Here is a 12,817-nt window from a genome sequence, read left to right as displayed (position 1 = left end):
GTAATCGACCACAGATTGGTGTTGCTAGGATGTCACATGGAGATGGGGGGTAGCAAGAGTTGCTACCTGTCATCAGCAGAGGCCAGACCTGGGAGGCCTAAAAGCCTTGGTAAGGGTTTGGACTTCATCATATAAACAAGGGTGGGGGGGACATAAAAAAAGTTCTGAGTAGGGAAATGATACAAATAAATCTGTGTTTCAGAAAAAAAAAAAAAAAAAAAAAGCAGTGTAGAGGATGCATTGGTGGTAGCAGGGGGATCAGCTGGGACAGACTGGGAGAGAGAGACAGCAGGGCCTCTCCCTGGTAGCAGGAGGAGGGATGGAGAGGAGGGGATGTATTTGAGAAATGCTTAGGAGGCAGAATTAGTAGGACCTGGTGATTTATGGATATAAAGAGAAGCAGGAGAAGGAAAATTGGGGAATGACAGCTAGGTTTACAGCTTGGGTTATAAAGTACACGGTGGTACCTTCAGCTGAGATTGAGAATTCTGAGGGAAAGCAGTTTAGAAGGGGAAAAAATAGGATCAATTTTTGATGTTGAGTTGGAGGAACTTGTGGGTGGGATGTCAGGGAGAGACCAGCAGTTAGGTGGATATTTGAGTTTGCCCCTGTGGAGGAAGATACGGGCTGGAGGCAGAGATCTGAGAGACATGAGCATTAGAAACCACAGAGGGGGTGGGATCATTCGTGTGCTCATCAGGATGCTCCAGGCTTCAAGGAACAGAACATACACTTAAAAGTGGCTAAAACCAATGAAGGCATTTATTTATTTCACTTAATAAGCTTGGAGGTAGGTCCTGGGCTGCTTCTCAATATGTCATCAAGGACCCAGATCTTTATATATTTTAGCTCTGCCACCTCTGTCCATCCATAACTGTATGTCCTGCAGTAACGTGAAGACAGACGAGGGTCCTAAAGGACTTGGAACCCAGGGGAAGGTGGGTGGAAAACAATTGATTAATAGATGTGATGCCTGCCTTTGTCTGTGTTTGGAAAGAGATAAGAAAGGGATAGGCTCAGGGAAGAACTGGCTGGTTGACAAGCAGGGATGACAGGGAATTAAATGTCTGCTAATTAGTACTTATGGGGTTGGAAGAGGCAACTGCTTTTTTTTTTGGTGGTACGCGGGCCTCTCACTGTTGTGGCCTCTCCTGTTGCGGAGCACAGGCTCCGGACGCGCAGGCTCAGCGGCCATGGCTCACGGGCCCAGCCGCTCCGCGGCATGTGGGATCCTCCCAGACCAGGGCACGAACCCGTGTCCCCTGCATCGGCAGGCGGACTCCCAACCACTGCGCCACCAGGGAAGCCCCTGAGGCAGCTGCTTCTTAACCCTAAACAGTAAAAGGTAAACTTTAAAAATGCTTTCAGTGAGAAAGGCTGATGAAAACTTACCCTGTGTGGACTTCTGCTTTGGGCTATGATGGAGTTACAGATACTAGACTAGCCCCCACCTACCATAAACAAATAGAAAAGTGGGTAACTTATATGAAGCATCTGTTTTCAGACACTGGATAACCAGCAGAAGAAGACTGTGTTCCCTGAGGGAAGAAAAATAAGATTAACTCTATGATCAACCTGACTTTCTGCCTAGAGGCATTTACCAGACCATGGCCCTGGAAAGGGGGACCCAAGCAGAGCACAGAAATCTCGCTGTTTTGAGGAGACACAGAATAGAATTCAGAAAACTAATGCAGCTGGAATTTGCAAAGTAGAATAGTGGAGAAGAGGGAGCTATTCAGAGAAAGAGCTTCAGAAAATCACATAGGAGCCTTTGGCTTTTGAGTCTTTGGCTAAATTCAGTAAGTCCCCTACATAGAATCCTTCAAGTTGCAAACTTTCAAAGATGCGGATGTGTGTGCCAGCCCCTGTATGCCAGCTGTTGTGCTGTTCTACTGTACTTGTCAAGGCACTGTACTGTAAGATTAAAAATGTATTATTTTTTTGTTTGTTTTTTATGTACTTATCATTTGTGTGAAAAGTGTTATAAACCTATTGCAGTACAGTACTATATAGCCGACTGTGTTAGGTAAGGTAACTAGGCTAACTTTGTTGGACTTAACAAACAAATTGGATTTACAAATGAGCTCTCAGAATGGAACTTGTTCGTATGTAGGGGACTTAACTGTACTAAACTGTGTATGTGTATGATGGGGCTCCATGAGGTTGGACAAGTAACAAATACTGGAGAAAGCACAATTACTGGGGAGCTGTAAACTGAACGACTCTCTGAGCTGAAACAGTTGGGAGATGTTCAAGTTCAGGCTAACCAAGGTGGAGAGACTGTTGAGCACCCAGAGTATTTAGTGGAGACTTCAGAAAGGCCACACCTTAGGAGTAGAGCTAGACTAGTCTACTAACTACTAGCTAAACTAGTCTACTAAACTAGCCCTGGGGTAAAAGCTATTATAAACCTATCCTAACAAAGCATAAAGACAAGCCTTGAAAGGATCAACCTGATCTCCAGGTTATTTGCCAGAACAAAACTTAACACTCTTTAAAGAACGATAACAAAAGTCAGTGCTCAATGAGATAATATTGAAAATGTCTGTCTTCTAGTCAGAGATCACTGGATATGAGAAGCAAAAGACGACACTCATAACCAAGAGGAAAAAAAATCAATCAATAGAAACTGATTCAGACACAGGACACATGTGATGGAATTAGCAGACAAGAATTTTAAACAGCTATTATAAATAGATTCAAGTATTTAAAGGAAAATATTAATATAAGGAGGAATGAAATGGAACATTTTTTTTGAAAAGCACCAAATGGAGCTTTAGAACTGAAAAATACAGTGTGAAAGTTAACTTTATGTGTCACCTTGACTCGTCCATGTGATGAGCACAACTCTGGTTAAACCTTATTTCTGGATATGTCTGTGAGGGTGTCTCCAGAAGAGATTAGTATTTGGATTGGTGAAATGAGTAAAACAGATCACCCTCCCCAGTGTGGGTGAGAATCATCCAGCCCATTGAGAGCCCAGATACATAGAACAAAGAGACAAAAAAGGTTGAATTCTCTCTTTGCACTAGACTGCCCAGCTAAGACAGCAGTCTTTGCCTGCCTGGGAACTTAGAGCATCAGTGCTGCTGGCTCTCAGGCCACTGGTTCTCCCCAGCTTGCAGATGGCAGATCATAACCTTCTCAGCCTCTGTAATTGTGTGAGCCAATTCCTTAAAATAAATCTCATGATAGATAGATAGATACATAGATGCCTAGATAGATACCTAGATACCTAGATAGATACATAGATAGATAGGGATATATCCTATTGGTTCTGTTTCTGTGGTGAATCCTGACTAATACCTGTAGTATAGGAAATAAAAATTTCACTGGATAGGCTAAATAGCAAATTAGACATGACAGAAAAAAAAAAAAAGATCAGTGAACTTGAAGACAGGATAAACTGAAGCACAAAGAGAGAAAAAGCATTAACAGAGCTTCAGTGACTTGTTGGACAATTGGTCTTACATACCTGTAATTAGAGTCCCAGGAGAAGAGTAGAGAAGGTGTGCATATTTGAAAAAAAATAGTGACCAAACATTTTCCAAATTTGATGAAAAATATAAATCCATATATCCAAGAAACTCCATGAATTTCAATCAGGATAAACACAAAGAAAAGCACACCAAGGCACATCACAACCAAATTGCTGAAAACCAATGTGAAGCAAAAAAAAAAGAAACCCTTAAATTCAGGCCCAGAAAAATCTTAGCCTGTGGTAAGGAGCAAATTGATGACATGGCTGTCATACCCATTGTTGAAAACTCTGAATGAACTAAGAGGTGAATCTTTTCAAATGGACAAACTGACTCAGGGAACAGAGACTTGAAGGGGTGCTCTCCCATCTAAGCCTGAGAGACCCAACGTAACTGTGATTAATTACCCCAAAACTTAGTGTCTTAAAGGAAGTGGAGGCCAATGGGAATAAGAGAGGAAAGAAATTCAGCAAATTTAAAATGTATATCTAAAATAAAAACTATAAATGAATGTGGCTGTTGGTAAATAGAGTTGTCTAGAATCAAATAGATAAGAAGACTGCTATGTCTTTGAGTTGTACTGTCAAACTCATCACAATTCTGGACTGAAAAGCCTTGTGACTGTTCAAGTTTTAATTCTTGGGAGTGCAAAATTCTACAGGCAGGAAACAGGCTGAGAAAACTGCGCATCCCCCAAGGAGGGCATATTCTCCAGTGCTCACTGTAGATGTGGCTGAGGAGGATAATGGGGTGGGAGATGGAATGCACTTCTCAGAACAGCAGTTGTTATTGCCCCAAGAATCATGCTTCACACAAGACATTTAAAAGCTGGAAGGCAAAAGGAGAGTTTCTCACTAATCTCCTTCTCTTTATCAGGGAGAGAAACCTTTCACAGAACACCCAACAGACTACTCCTCAGGTCCCATGGGCCAGGATTGGATCTTATGCCCAAATTCTAGCTGCAAGGGAGGCTGGTGTCTGGTATTTTGAGCCTCAATTATGGGAGATGGATTCTACCAGCAGGGGAGAAATAGGGCTTGTGGGAAGACTATTGGATAGGCAACCCATAGTGTTTGCCCCACCCCAGGAGCACCAAGAGTGAGAAACAAGGTCATAACAGTGGGGTCCTGGGGACAACTAACATTTCATGGTGCTCCATATACGTGGTCAAAGAAAGAGAGTCTTAGTTTCTGAGTAACAAGTTGCCCCAAAACTTAGTAGCTTAAAGCAACAAACATTTATGTTCTCACAATTTCTGAGGGGCAGAAACCTGAGAACAGCTTATCTGGGTAGTTCTGGCTTAAGATCTCTCAAGAGGTTGCAACCAAGCTGTTGGCCGAGGCTGTGTTACCTAAAACCTTGATTTGGGCTGGAGGATCCACTTCCACAAAGGCTTACTCATAGGGCTATTGGTTGAAGTCCTCAGTTCCTCACTGGCTATCATCTGGAAACCTCAGTTCCTTACCCAGTGGGCCTCTCCTTGGATAGCCTGAGGGTCCTCAATATATGGCAGCTGGCTTCTCCCAAAGTAAGTGGTCCAAGAGAGAGAATGAGAGGAAGACCAACATGGAAGCCACGCTGTCTGATAACCTAATCTCAGAAGTGATATGCCATCACTTCGGCTATATTCCATTGGCCACACTGTCCAACCCTGGTACAATGTGGGAAGTGATTATGTAACATGAACTCCAGGAGGTGAGAATCTTTGGGGGCCATCTTGGAGAGTGGCCACCACAGAGCCCTTGAAGGAGACAGAGAAGAAGACATCAAAAGAGATGGGTTGATATCACAGAGACCAACAGAGAGAGTTCCAGAAGAGGAGTGTTTAATAGTTTTCAAGACAACAGTGAGAACCAGTAGCTAAGGACTGAGAAATGTCCATTGGATTTGTCAGTCAGGGTCAGTAAGAACATTAAGAGCAGCTTCAGTTGACCAGTTTGCAGTGGACTGAGGTTTAAGTGGGTGGTGAGCCATTGGAAAACAGCAAGTGTGGACAGCTTTTTTGAGAAGGTTGGATGAGAAGGAGGAGAGATTTGGACAGAGGCTAGAGGAGGACATGGAGGATTTCATTTTGGGGAATATAAGGGGCCTGAGTAGAGTTTTAGGCAGAGGAGAAGCAGCCAGTGGACCGGAAGAGGTGACGATCCAGGAGAGGACAGTATGACGGATGGGGTAGCCTCTTGGAGGAGGCAGGAGAATTAGAGGTCAAAGACACAGGTGGGATGCTTGCCTTTACACAGAGAGACACCTCATCCTCTGAGGCATTCAGTGAGGGAGGCAGGACATCTGACTAGTGCAAGACCTGAGGGTGAGGATGCCTGGGAATTGAGAACTCGTAGCTGATGGCCTCAGGTATGAGGCAAGGTCACAGAGAGCAGAGAGTGAACAGTGATGTCATTTACCATGGTGATTGCTTACAGATGCGGAAAGGCTCGGAAACAGTCTGTTCTCATAGACAGGGCAAGCCCTTCCCTTGTAATCTAATTTCACTTTCTATCTCTCAGCAAACTCATTTTTCGTAGTTGGTGATGTCTTCAGATAGCACCTGTCTGAGTTACCACAAGGTATGGATTAGTGGGGTTGAAACGTATGAGGGTGGGAGATGCCATAACTCAGTGCGTGTAGAGAATCATGACATCTAGGCAGGGCAGGAACCTCCAAGGTCTCATTGAACGTTCCATGCAAAGGTCTGTCTTACCATCAAGGGTTTGTCCATCCTCTGCTCGATCGTCCATCCTCTGCCTGATCACTCACTACCTCTAGGGAGAGTCTTTCCATTTTCAATCCAATCCTTAGGTCTTTTCCTTCAGCAGGACCGAAGTCTGACTCCCTGTGTCTGACCTCCCTCAGGTCCTACAGGAAGTCCCAGATCAAGTCCTTCTCCCACCTGACACCCTTCAGAGATGTTTCTCCTCTAGAATAAATCTTCCCTGTTTCTTCACCCTCCCTCATACAGCAGGGTTTTCTGACCCCTCCTCAGAGCCACCTTCTCTTCCAGATTTCCTTCAAGAAAACAATGGTCCTCAAGATTCAGCTGTGACCTGGCCCCATGACTTTCTTCTGAGCGCCCAAAGTGCTTAGATGAATGCCAGCAACTCACAACCACCTAATGCTTATGGGTGATTGCTGGAAACTTCTCCAGTTCTTTCTCTCCCAGGATGGTTCAGTCAGACTGGTGGTCTTTTAAGTTTTCTCACCATCCCTAAGCATGATCGAATCCTGCATTTTGGCCTGGAGAAAGAGGTTCCAGATTCTCATTTTGGATCTGTGACTAGCGTGGTGTTATCTTTATAGGTCACTTAAACCTCTCTGAATTTCAGGGGAGCCTTGGCAACACCTCAGGTTGTGTTTTGAAATATTAACTAATGTTTTACTTCTCTAGTATTTCCCCCTTCCATACTTTGCTCCTTTCCTCTCACCCGCACCCAAATTCTGTCCTGTGCTGTTGTCTCAGGGGAGGACTGTGATCTCGGAAGGCAGGGAAAGGAGTCTCCTGGTTTTGAGTTGAAAATTCTTGGGCCATAAGGCAGCATAAAGGGCTCACACCAGCAAAATTCAGAAGAAAACTTGAGCAATGATTCTACTCCTCAAATTTGCAGAAAGTTCCCCCACACCAGGATGGCCCCAAAGAACAGGAATGACCCAAGAGTGGCACGGCACCAGATGAGAGAGAGAGACCGGCAAGGGTCTTGCAAGGGGACAAAGGCCATCTCCACAGCAACTTGAGGGACCAATGAACAGGGACAGGCATAGTGATGGACATCACAAATGACAGTGAAGACCAGATGCCTGGATACCACTTAAGCTTCCGGGAAATTAAAAAGGAGAGGACTCCAAATTGGCTGGGATTATACCACTACTACTGTGGCAGAATAAGGCCTTGAAATAGAAACAGAGTAGCAAAGACTGGGGACAGTTCTGTCTCTGTCACTCCTGAGATGGTGGGCTGGAATTCCACTCCCCCCACACCCCTGAGCAAAGGAGCGAGTCACCCACTCTAAGAAGTTCCAATATTTTTATCTTTCCTAAATGAAGCACAGAGGGGTTGAATGGTGGTTCCAAACCACAGAGCAGTAAATATTCAGTGTCTATACTGCCAGATAGAGCTCCTGTATCTGCTCCCCCACTCTTCCTCACCTCTCTCCTTCCTGGCCCATATCTTCATTTAGCCCATGCTCCCATCCTCCACCATCATCACCTCTTTTGGAAACCGACTCATGCCTCTGCTCTTCTCAAATCCTTTGCACTCAAAAACCAAACCCTTACAACGTGGAAATGGCAACAACCAGCGGCTCATGATCTAATACAGCCAATTCCCGACAGGTAAAGTTCGCAGCTACAGTTTGTGCCATTGGGTTCTCATGTAGGAGGTGATTTAGAAACCACCATGATGCCGTAAGACGTAATTCTTTTTTTTTTTTTAATATTTATTTATTTAATGTATTTATGGCCGCGTTGGGTCTTCGTTGCTGCACGCGGGCTTTCTCTAGTTGCGGCGAGTGGGGGCTACTCTTGGTTGTGGTACGTGGGCTTCTCATTGCAGTGGCTTCTCTTGTTGCGGAGCATGGGTTCTAGGTGTGCGGGCTTCAGTAGTTGTGGCACGCGGGCTTAGTTGCTCTGTGGCATGTGGGATCTTCCTGGACCAGGGCTTGAACTCGTGTCCCCTGCATTGGCAGGCAGATTCTTAACCACTGTGCCACCAGGGAAGCCCAAGATGTAATTCTTGGCTTTGCTTTGAGCTTGTCAGATTGGCTCAAAGAAAGGAAAGTCCTGGCCAAAAAAGCAAGAAGTTAGTTAAGAGGGAAGGCCGTAATGTGACCACGAAGGCTCAGTTCCTACAGTTAACCCATTGGATACGATGTTTTCGTAAACCCCAATGAGCTTTAGATGCAGAGACATGGCCTAAGGAAGGCAGCAGCAAAGATGAACATGTGGCCTTGTATCATTCTAAGTCTCTGCTCCACTCTTCCCTGGGCCTAGAAAGCCTCCCTTCTTTCTCTGGAGTGGGGTTCCCCCACTGCTGAAGGGTAAGCACCAAGGCAGGCCCAGTGAGTCCTGTCATGCCTGTCTCCCCCCGCCCCCCGCCTTCTCCTGCACATTCTCAAAACACAGGGCTCCAACTCTCCCTTGCCCTTATTTCTTTTAGCCTGTATAATAGCCTGCCTTTTCACATCCTACCTCCCCCAACTGAGTTCTTTGAGGAGCAAGGGTTGCATCTAATTCACATCCGTGCTTGCTGAAGGCCCAGCCGAACCCAGGCCTTACAGGAGAAGACACCCGGTGGTATCTACTGAATTGGACAAAATCAATCTACACAGTGGGAGAGTTGACACACGGTCCCACGAGTTATGGGATTCTGTTGACTTGAATTCCACAAGAAGAACGTCTCAGTCGTGTTGAACTTAGCTGCCAGGGACAGGCGGGCAGAGTATGGATGTGGAATGAAAAATACGTGGCAAAGCTCTTCAGATTATTTAGCCATTTGAGGAAAGGCATGAGTGGGAGTTTGCAGCAAAGCCATGCACGATCTCTTGGGAAACATTCCCACCAGCCGGGCTTCATTTCCCTGGGGAGTGACCTCTAGGCCTCCTGCGATGCCTCTGTAAGGGTGCCTTTCTCTTCTCCCTTTGGAGCACCTCTTTCTCCAGCATTTCACAGTAATGATCACAGTAATGATGGCCTGACACTGTGACTTGGACCCACTGTAGACAAATGTTTTTTCTTCTTAACAGGCCCCATGTTTCGACACCCCGGAGCAGAAGCATTTGACACGGAAATAGTGTCCTCGTTGAAAGCCTGGGTTCTGCTCAAGATGAATCAGGAGCTTTTAGTCCACGGTGAGTGGGGTTGGGGCTAAGTCAAACACATACTCTGTTAGGACACATCGGGGTGCCAGTGACGGAAAACCCATTTCATTGAGCTTGAACAAAAAGAGAATTATTAGGGCTTGTTCCTGAAAAATCCAACGTAGATAGCTCTGGCTTCAGGTGCAGCACGTTCCACGGTTTCAGATTGTCACTAGGAAGCAGTCTTGGTCCATTTCTCGGTCCTATTCTTTTCTGGTTGTCTTCATAATCAAGCTCCAACTTGTGGTTAGATGGCCATTGTCAGCTCCAGGCTACACTCTCCCAGACTCAAACTCAGCAGAAAAGAGGAGCTTTTCCTCCCCTAATTATGGAAAACAATGTTTTCACCTGGCCGTCATTGGCACAGATTGGGTCATGTGTCTATCCCTGAACCAATCACTGAAGCCAAGAGGGTGCAACTGCACTGATTGGCTAATCCTGGATCACATGGTCAACCTACGTTGCATGGTCCCATTCAAAATCACATGGACACAGAGTGAAAAGGACAAATTGTTCCCCCAATGAAATCTGGGGTGCTGGTTCCATGAGGAGCATAAGGAGATCATAAGATGTAACAGAAACAAGTATCCAGCACACAACTAAAGAGAAAACCACATTATCAGCAGCCCATAATCCGTTCTACATGGGTGCGCAGTTAGGGTCCTAGAAACACCTACATCTACATGAGGAATCACAAAACTTTTTGTGCTATTAAAATATTTAAATGTGTTTTTACTGATAAAGAGGTTATGGGGTCCACAGCACCATGAACCATGTGGACATTTATTGGTTGCCTGCCAGGACCTGGTTGCGCTTCCCCATAACCCTGTTTTTTTGTTTGTTTGTTTTGTTTTTGTGGTACGCGGGCCTCTCACTGTGTGGCCTCTCCCGTTGCGGAGCACAGGCTCCGGATGCGCAGGCTCAGCGGCCATGGCTCACAGGCCCAGCTGCTCCGCGGCATGGGCGATCTTCCCGGACCGGGGCACAAACCTGTGTCCCCTGCATCAGCAGGCGGACTCTCAACCACTGTGCCACCAGGGAAGCCTCATAACCCTGTTTTTTGTGTGAGGATAATGATTCAGGAGGGTGGACCCAACACTCACTCCACACCAGGGGTGAAACTAGTTAGCACATTCCCTCCTCCTGCCCACCAGGATTGGTCCAGAGTGAGCACATGACCCGAGCCAGTCCAATTAGAATGAACCTCATTACCAGGACTTTTGCTGGCAATGCTAGGGTAAGATGCTCTTTCTCTTTGACAGGATATGAATGAGAAAGGATGTAGTGCTGGGAGCTGTGGGCAGCCATCTTGGGACCACAAAGGAAGTGAGGCTGAGGGTGTCATAGCAGAAGAAGCAGGGGTGGGGGATGGAGGGAGGGAGGGAGAGAGAGAGAGGAATAGAAAGTGAAAGAAAGAGAGAGAGATAAAGGAAGGAGGGAGGGAGGGAGGGAGGGAAGGAAGAAAGAAACTGAGTCTTTAGTGATGCTGCAACTCTGTATCAAACATCACCTGAAGCCAGACCCGCCTATGGACTTTTCACTCACGTGAGTCAGTACCTTCACTTTATTTTTCCAGCCAGTCTGAATCAGACTTTCTATTACTTGCAACCCAGAACATTCTAAACATTTTTGAGCTGCTTCCAAGTCTGGGCAGCCTGTGGAAGTGGCTGTAAACAGGCTGTCTACTCCGAGTGTCATGACAGATAAAAGGTGGAGGGTGGCTCCCCTCAGAGTGCCTCGCAGACCTTCCTTTAGAGTTCCAGTGTTCCTGGGTATCTGGGAGTATGCTCGACATACAGAGCTCTTTTAAGGTTCTGTGGCCTGGCAAGAGGGTTAGAATTCTGTCGCTGGTCAGCTGTGTGCTGCACCTCCGGGCACCCTGTGGATGGAGCTCTGGACTCAGATGGGGGTGGAGGAGAAGGGAGGAGCTTAGATGCAACCACTGAAATGCCTGATTCTTTTTATTTTGATGAGGACCATCTTCAAAGTCTTTATTGAATTTGTTGCAGTATTGTTTCTGTTTTCGGCATTTTGGCCACAAGGCATGTGGGACCCCAGCTCTGCGACTAGGGATCGAACCCACACCCCCGACATTGGAAGGCAAAGTCCTAACCACTGGACTGCCAGGGAAGTTCCATGAAATGCCTGATTCTTGAATTTCCCTGTCTTGGTGGCCACGTAGGTGATGGCAAGGAGTCAGGTGTGTGCTTAGTTGACAGTTCAGAGAAGGACTGGCGTCTTTTCATCAAGAGTCTGCCTTCTGCAGGGTTAGCTTTTAACCTTGGTGCAGTGGATGCTGGGATGCAGCACCCAGATCCCCTCCAGGACAGAGGCACTGGCTCCCCAGCCACAGGGGCGTTGCTGCTGATGGCTCACACTTGGCTAAAGGGAACAGCGTCACCCAAGATCATACTCCCTCCCTGGGGGGTAGCCTGTATCCCAGGACTGGAGGGAGAATGGAGGTACAGAGACCAATCCTCCTTCAATTCAGGGCAGTTCTGCCGGGCATCCCCACTCCCGGCTTTCCATGGGGTTGACAGAGACCCCTTACTACTGCCGTGCAATTAAACTTCTTCCTCTGCCCTGTCCCACTGCCCTGGTTCCCCAGTATACCCCCTGCATGCAAATCTCTTTCTCAAAGTCTGTCTCTTTGGGGATCCCACCCAACAAATGACACTAGGTCAGGTAGGTGGTTGTCTACGTGGCATGATATTAGAGGCCCGATCCCAATTCTTCTTTTCCTGGGTGTAATAGTTCCTGGTAATAGTGGTGGAAAGGAAATGGAGTTGAAAAGCACAGACAACGGGTTTGTGTTTTATTTAAACGCAGAATTTTTTTTCTTGTTAGAGAAGGAATATATGCTCATAGTAGGAAAATTTAGAACAGCCAAGTTAATTAATACCCATAAATCTTTCCATGAGAAGCAATGATGGTTTCTTGTGATTTGAGTTTGAAAATATGTTTTGAGTCCTTTCCATGTACTAGGTGGTTCATGCCCCACCCCACAAAACCCCATGCGGTAGCCTCAGTACTCCTTCCTGCAGAACAGACCAGGGAGACTCGGAGCTGTGCAGTGACTTATTGGGTTACTCAGAAGGCAAACAGCAGGCAGATAAAGCTCATGGCTTCTGACTCCAGACTCACAGCTTTTCTCACCACACCCCAGAACAACAAATTCATGTCAGAGTTTCTGGAGCATGTGCTTTTGACGGGGCAGAGTGGCTGGTATGGAAGAAGAGTTCCCAGGCCAGGAGTCTGAAGCCTTCCCTCTGGCCCTGGCTCTGCCATTTACTTGCTGGGTGACCTCGGACTCAGTCTTTTTACCTGGCGCATCCTCAGCGTGGGGTTACCAACATGCAGCGTGCTGTAGATAATGGTTCTCGGCCCCGTGGTGCTGGCTGCCTGCAGGGGGCACCACCAAGAGGAGGGAGCGGGACTCCCCTCCCAAAGACCACATTCCCTCTGTTAACCACCCCCCTCCCCCCTTGGCCT

At 46.6% G+C, this 12,817-nt stretch overlaps 1 protein-coding gene across 1 annotated transcript in view; it reads left to right on the top strand.

Moving 5' to 3' along the window:
• FAM241B (family with sequence similarity 241 member B) overlaps positions 1-12,817 on the top strand; it is a 162,843-nt gene that overhangs the window by 118,709 nt on the left and 31,317 nt on the right. The window contains exon 5 of the transcript XR_013824393.1: positions 9,212-9,316. The gene's annotated coding sequence lies outside the window, so the exon portion shown is untranslated. The remainder of the gene's footprint in view (positions 1-9,211; positions 9,317-12,817) is intronic.

This window comes from Stenella coeruleoalba (genome assembly GCF_951394435.1).
Source record: "Stenella coeruleoalba genome assembly, chromosome: 16".
In the NCBI taxonomy this organism is placed as follows: Eukaryota; Metazoa; Chordata; class Mammalia; order Artiodactyla; family Delphinidae; genus Stenella; species Stenella coeruleoalba.
This window is presented reverse-complemented; position numbering and strand designations above follow the sequence as displayed.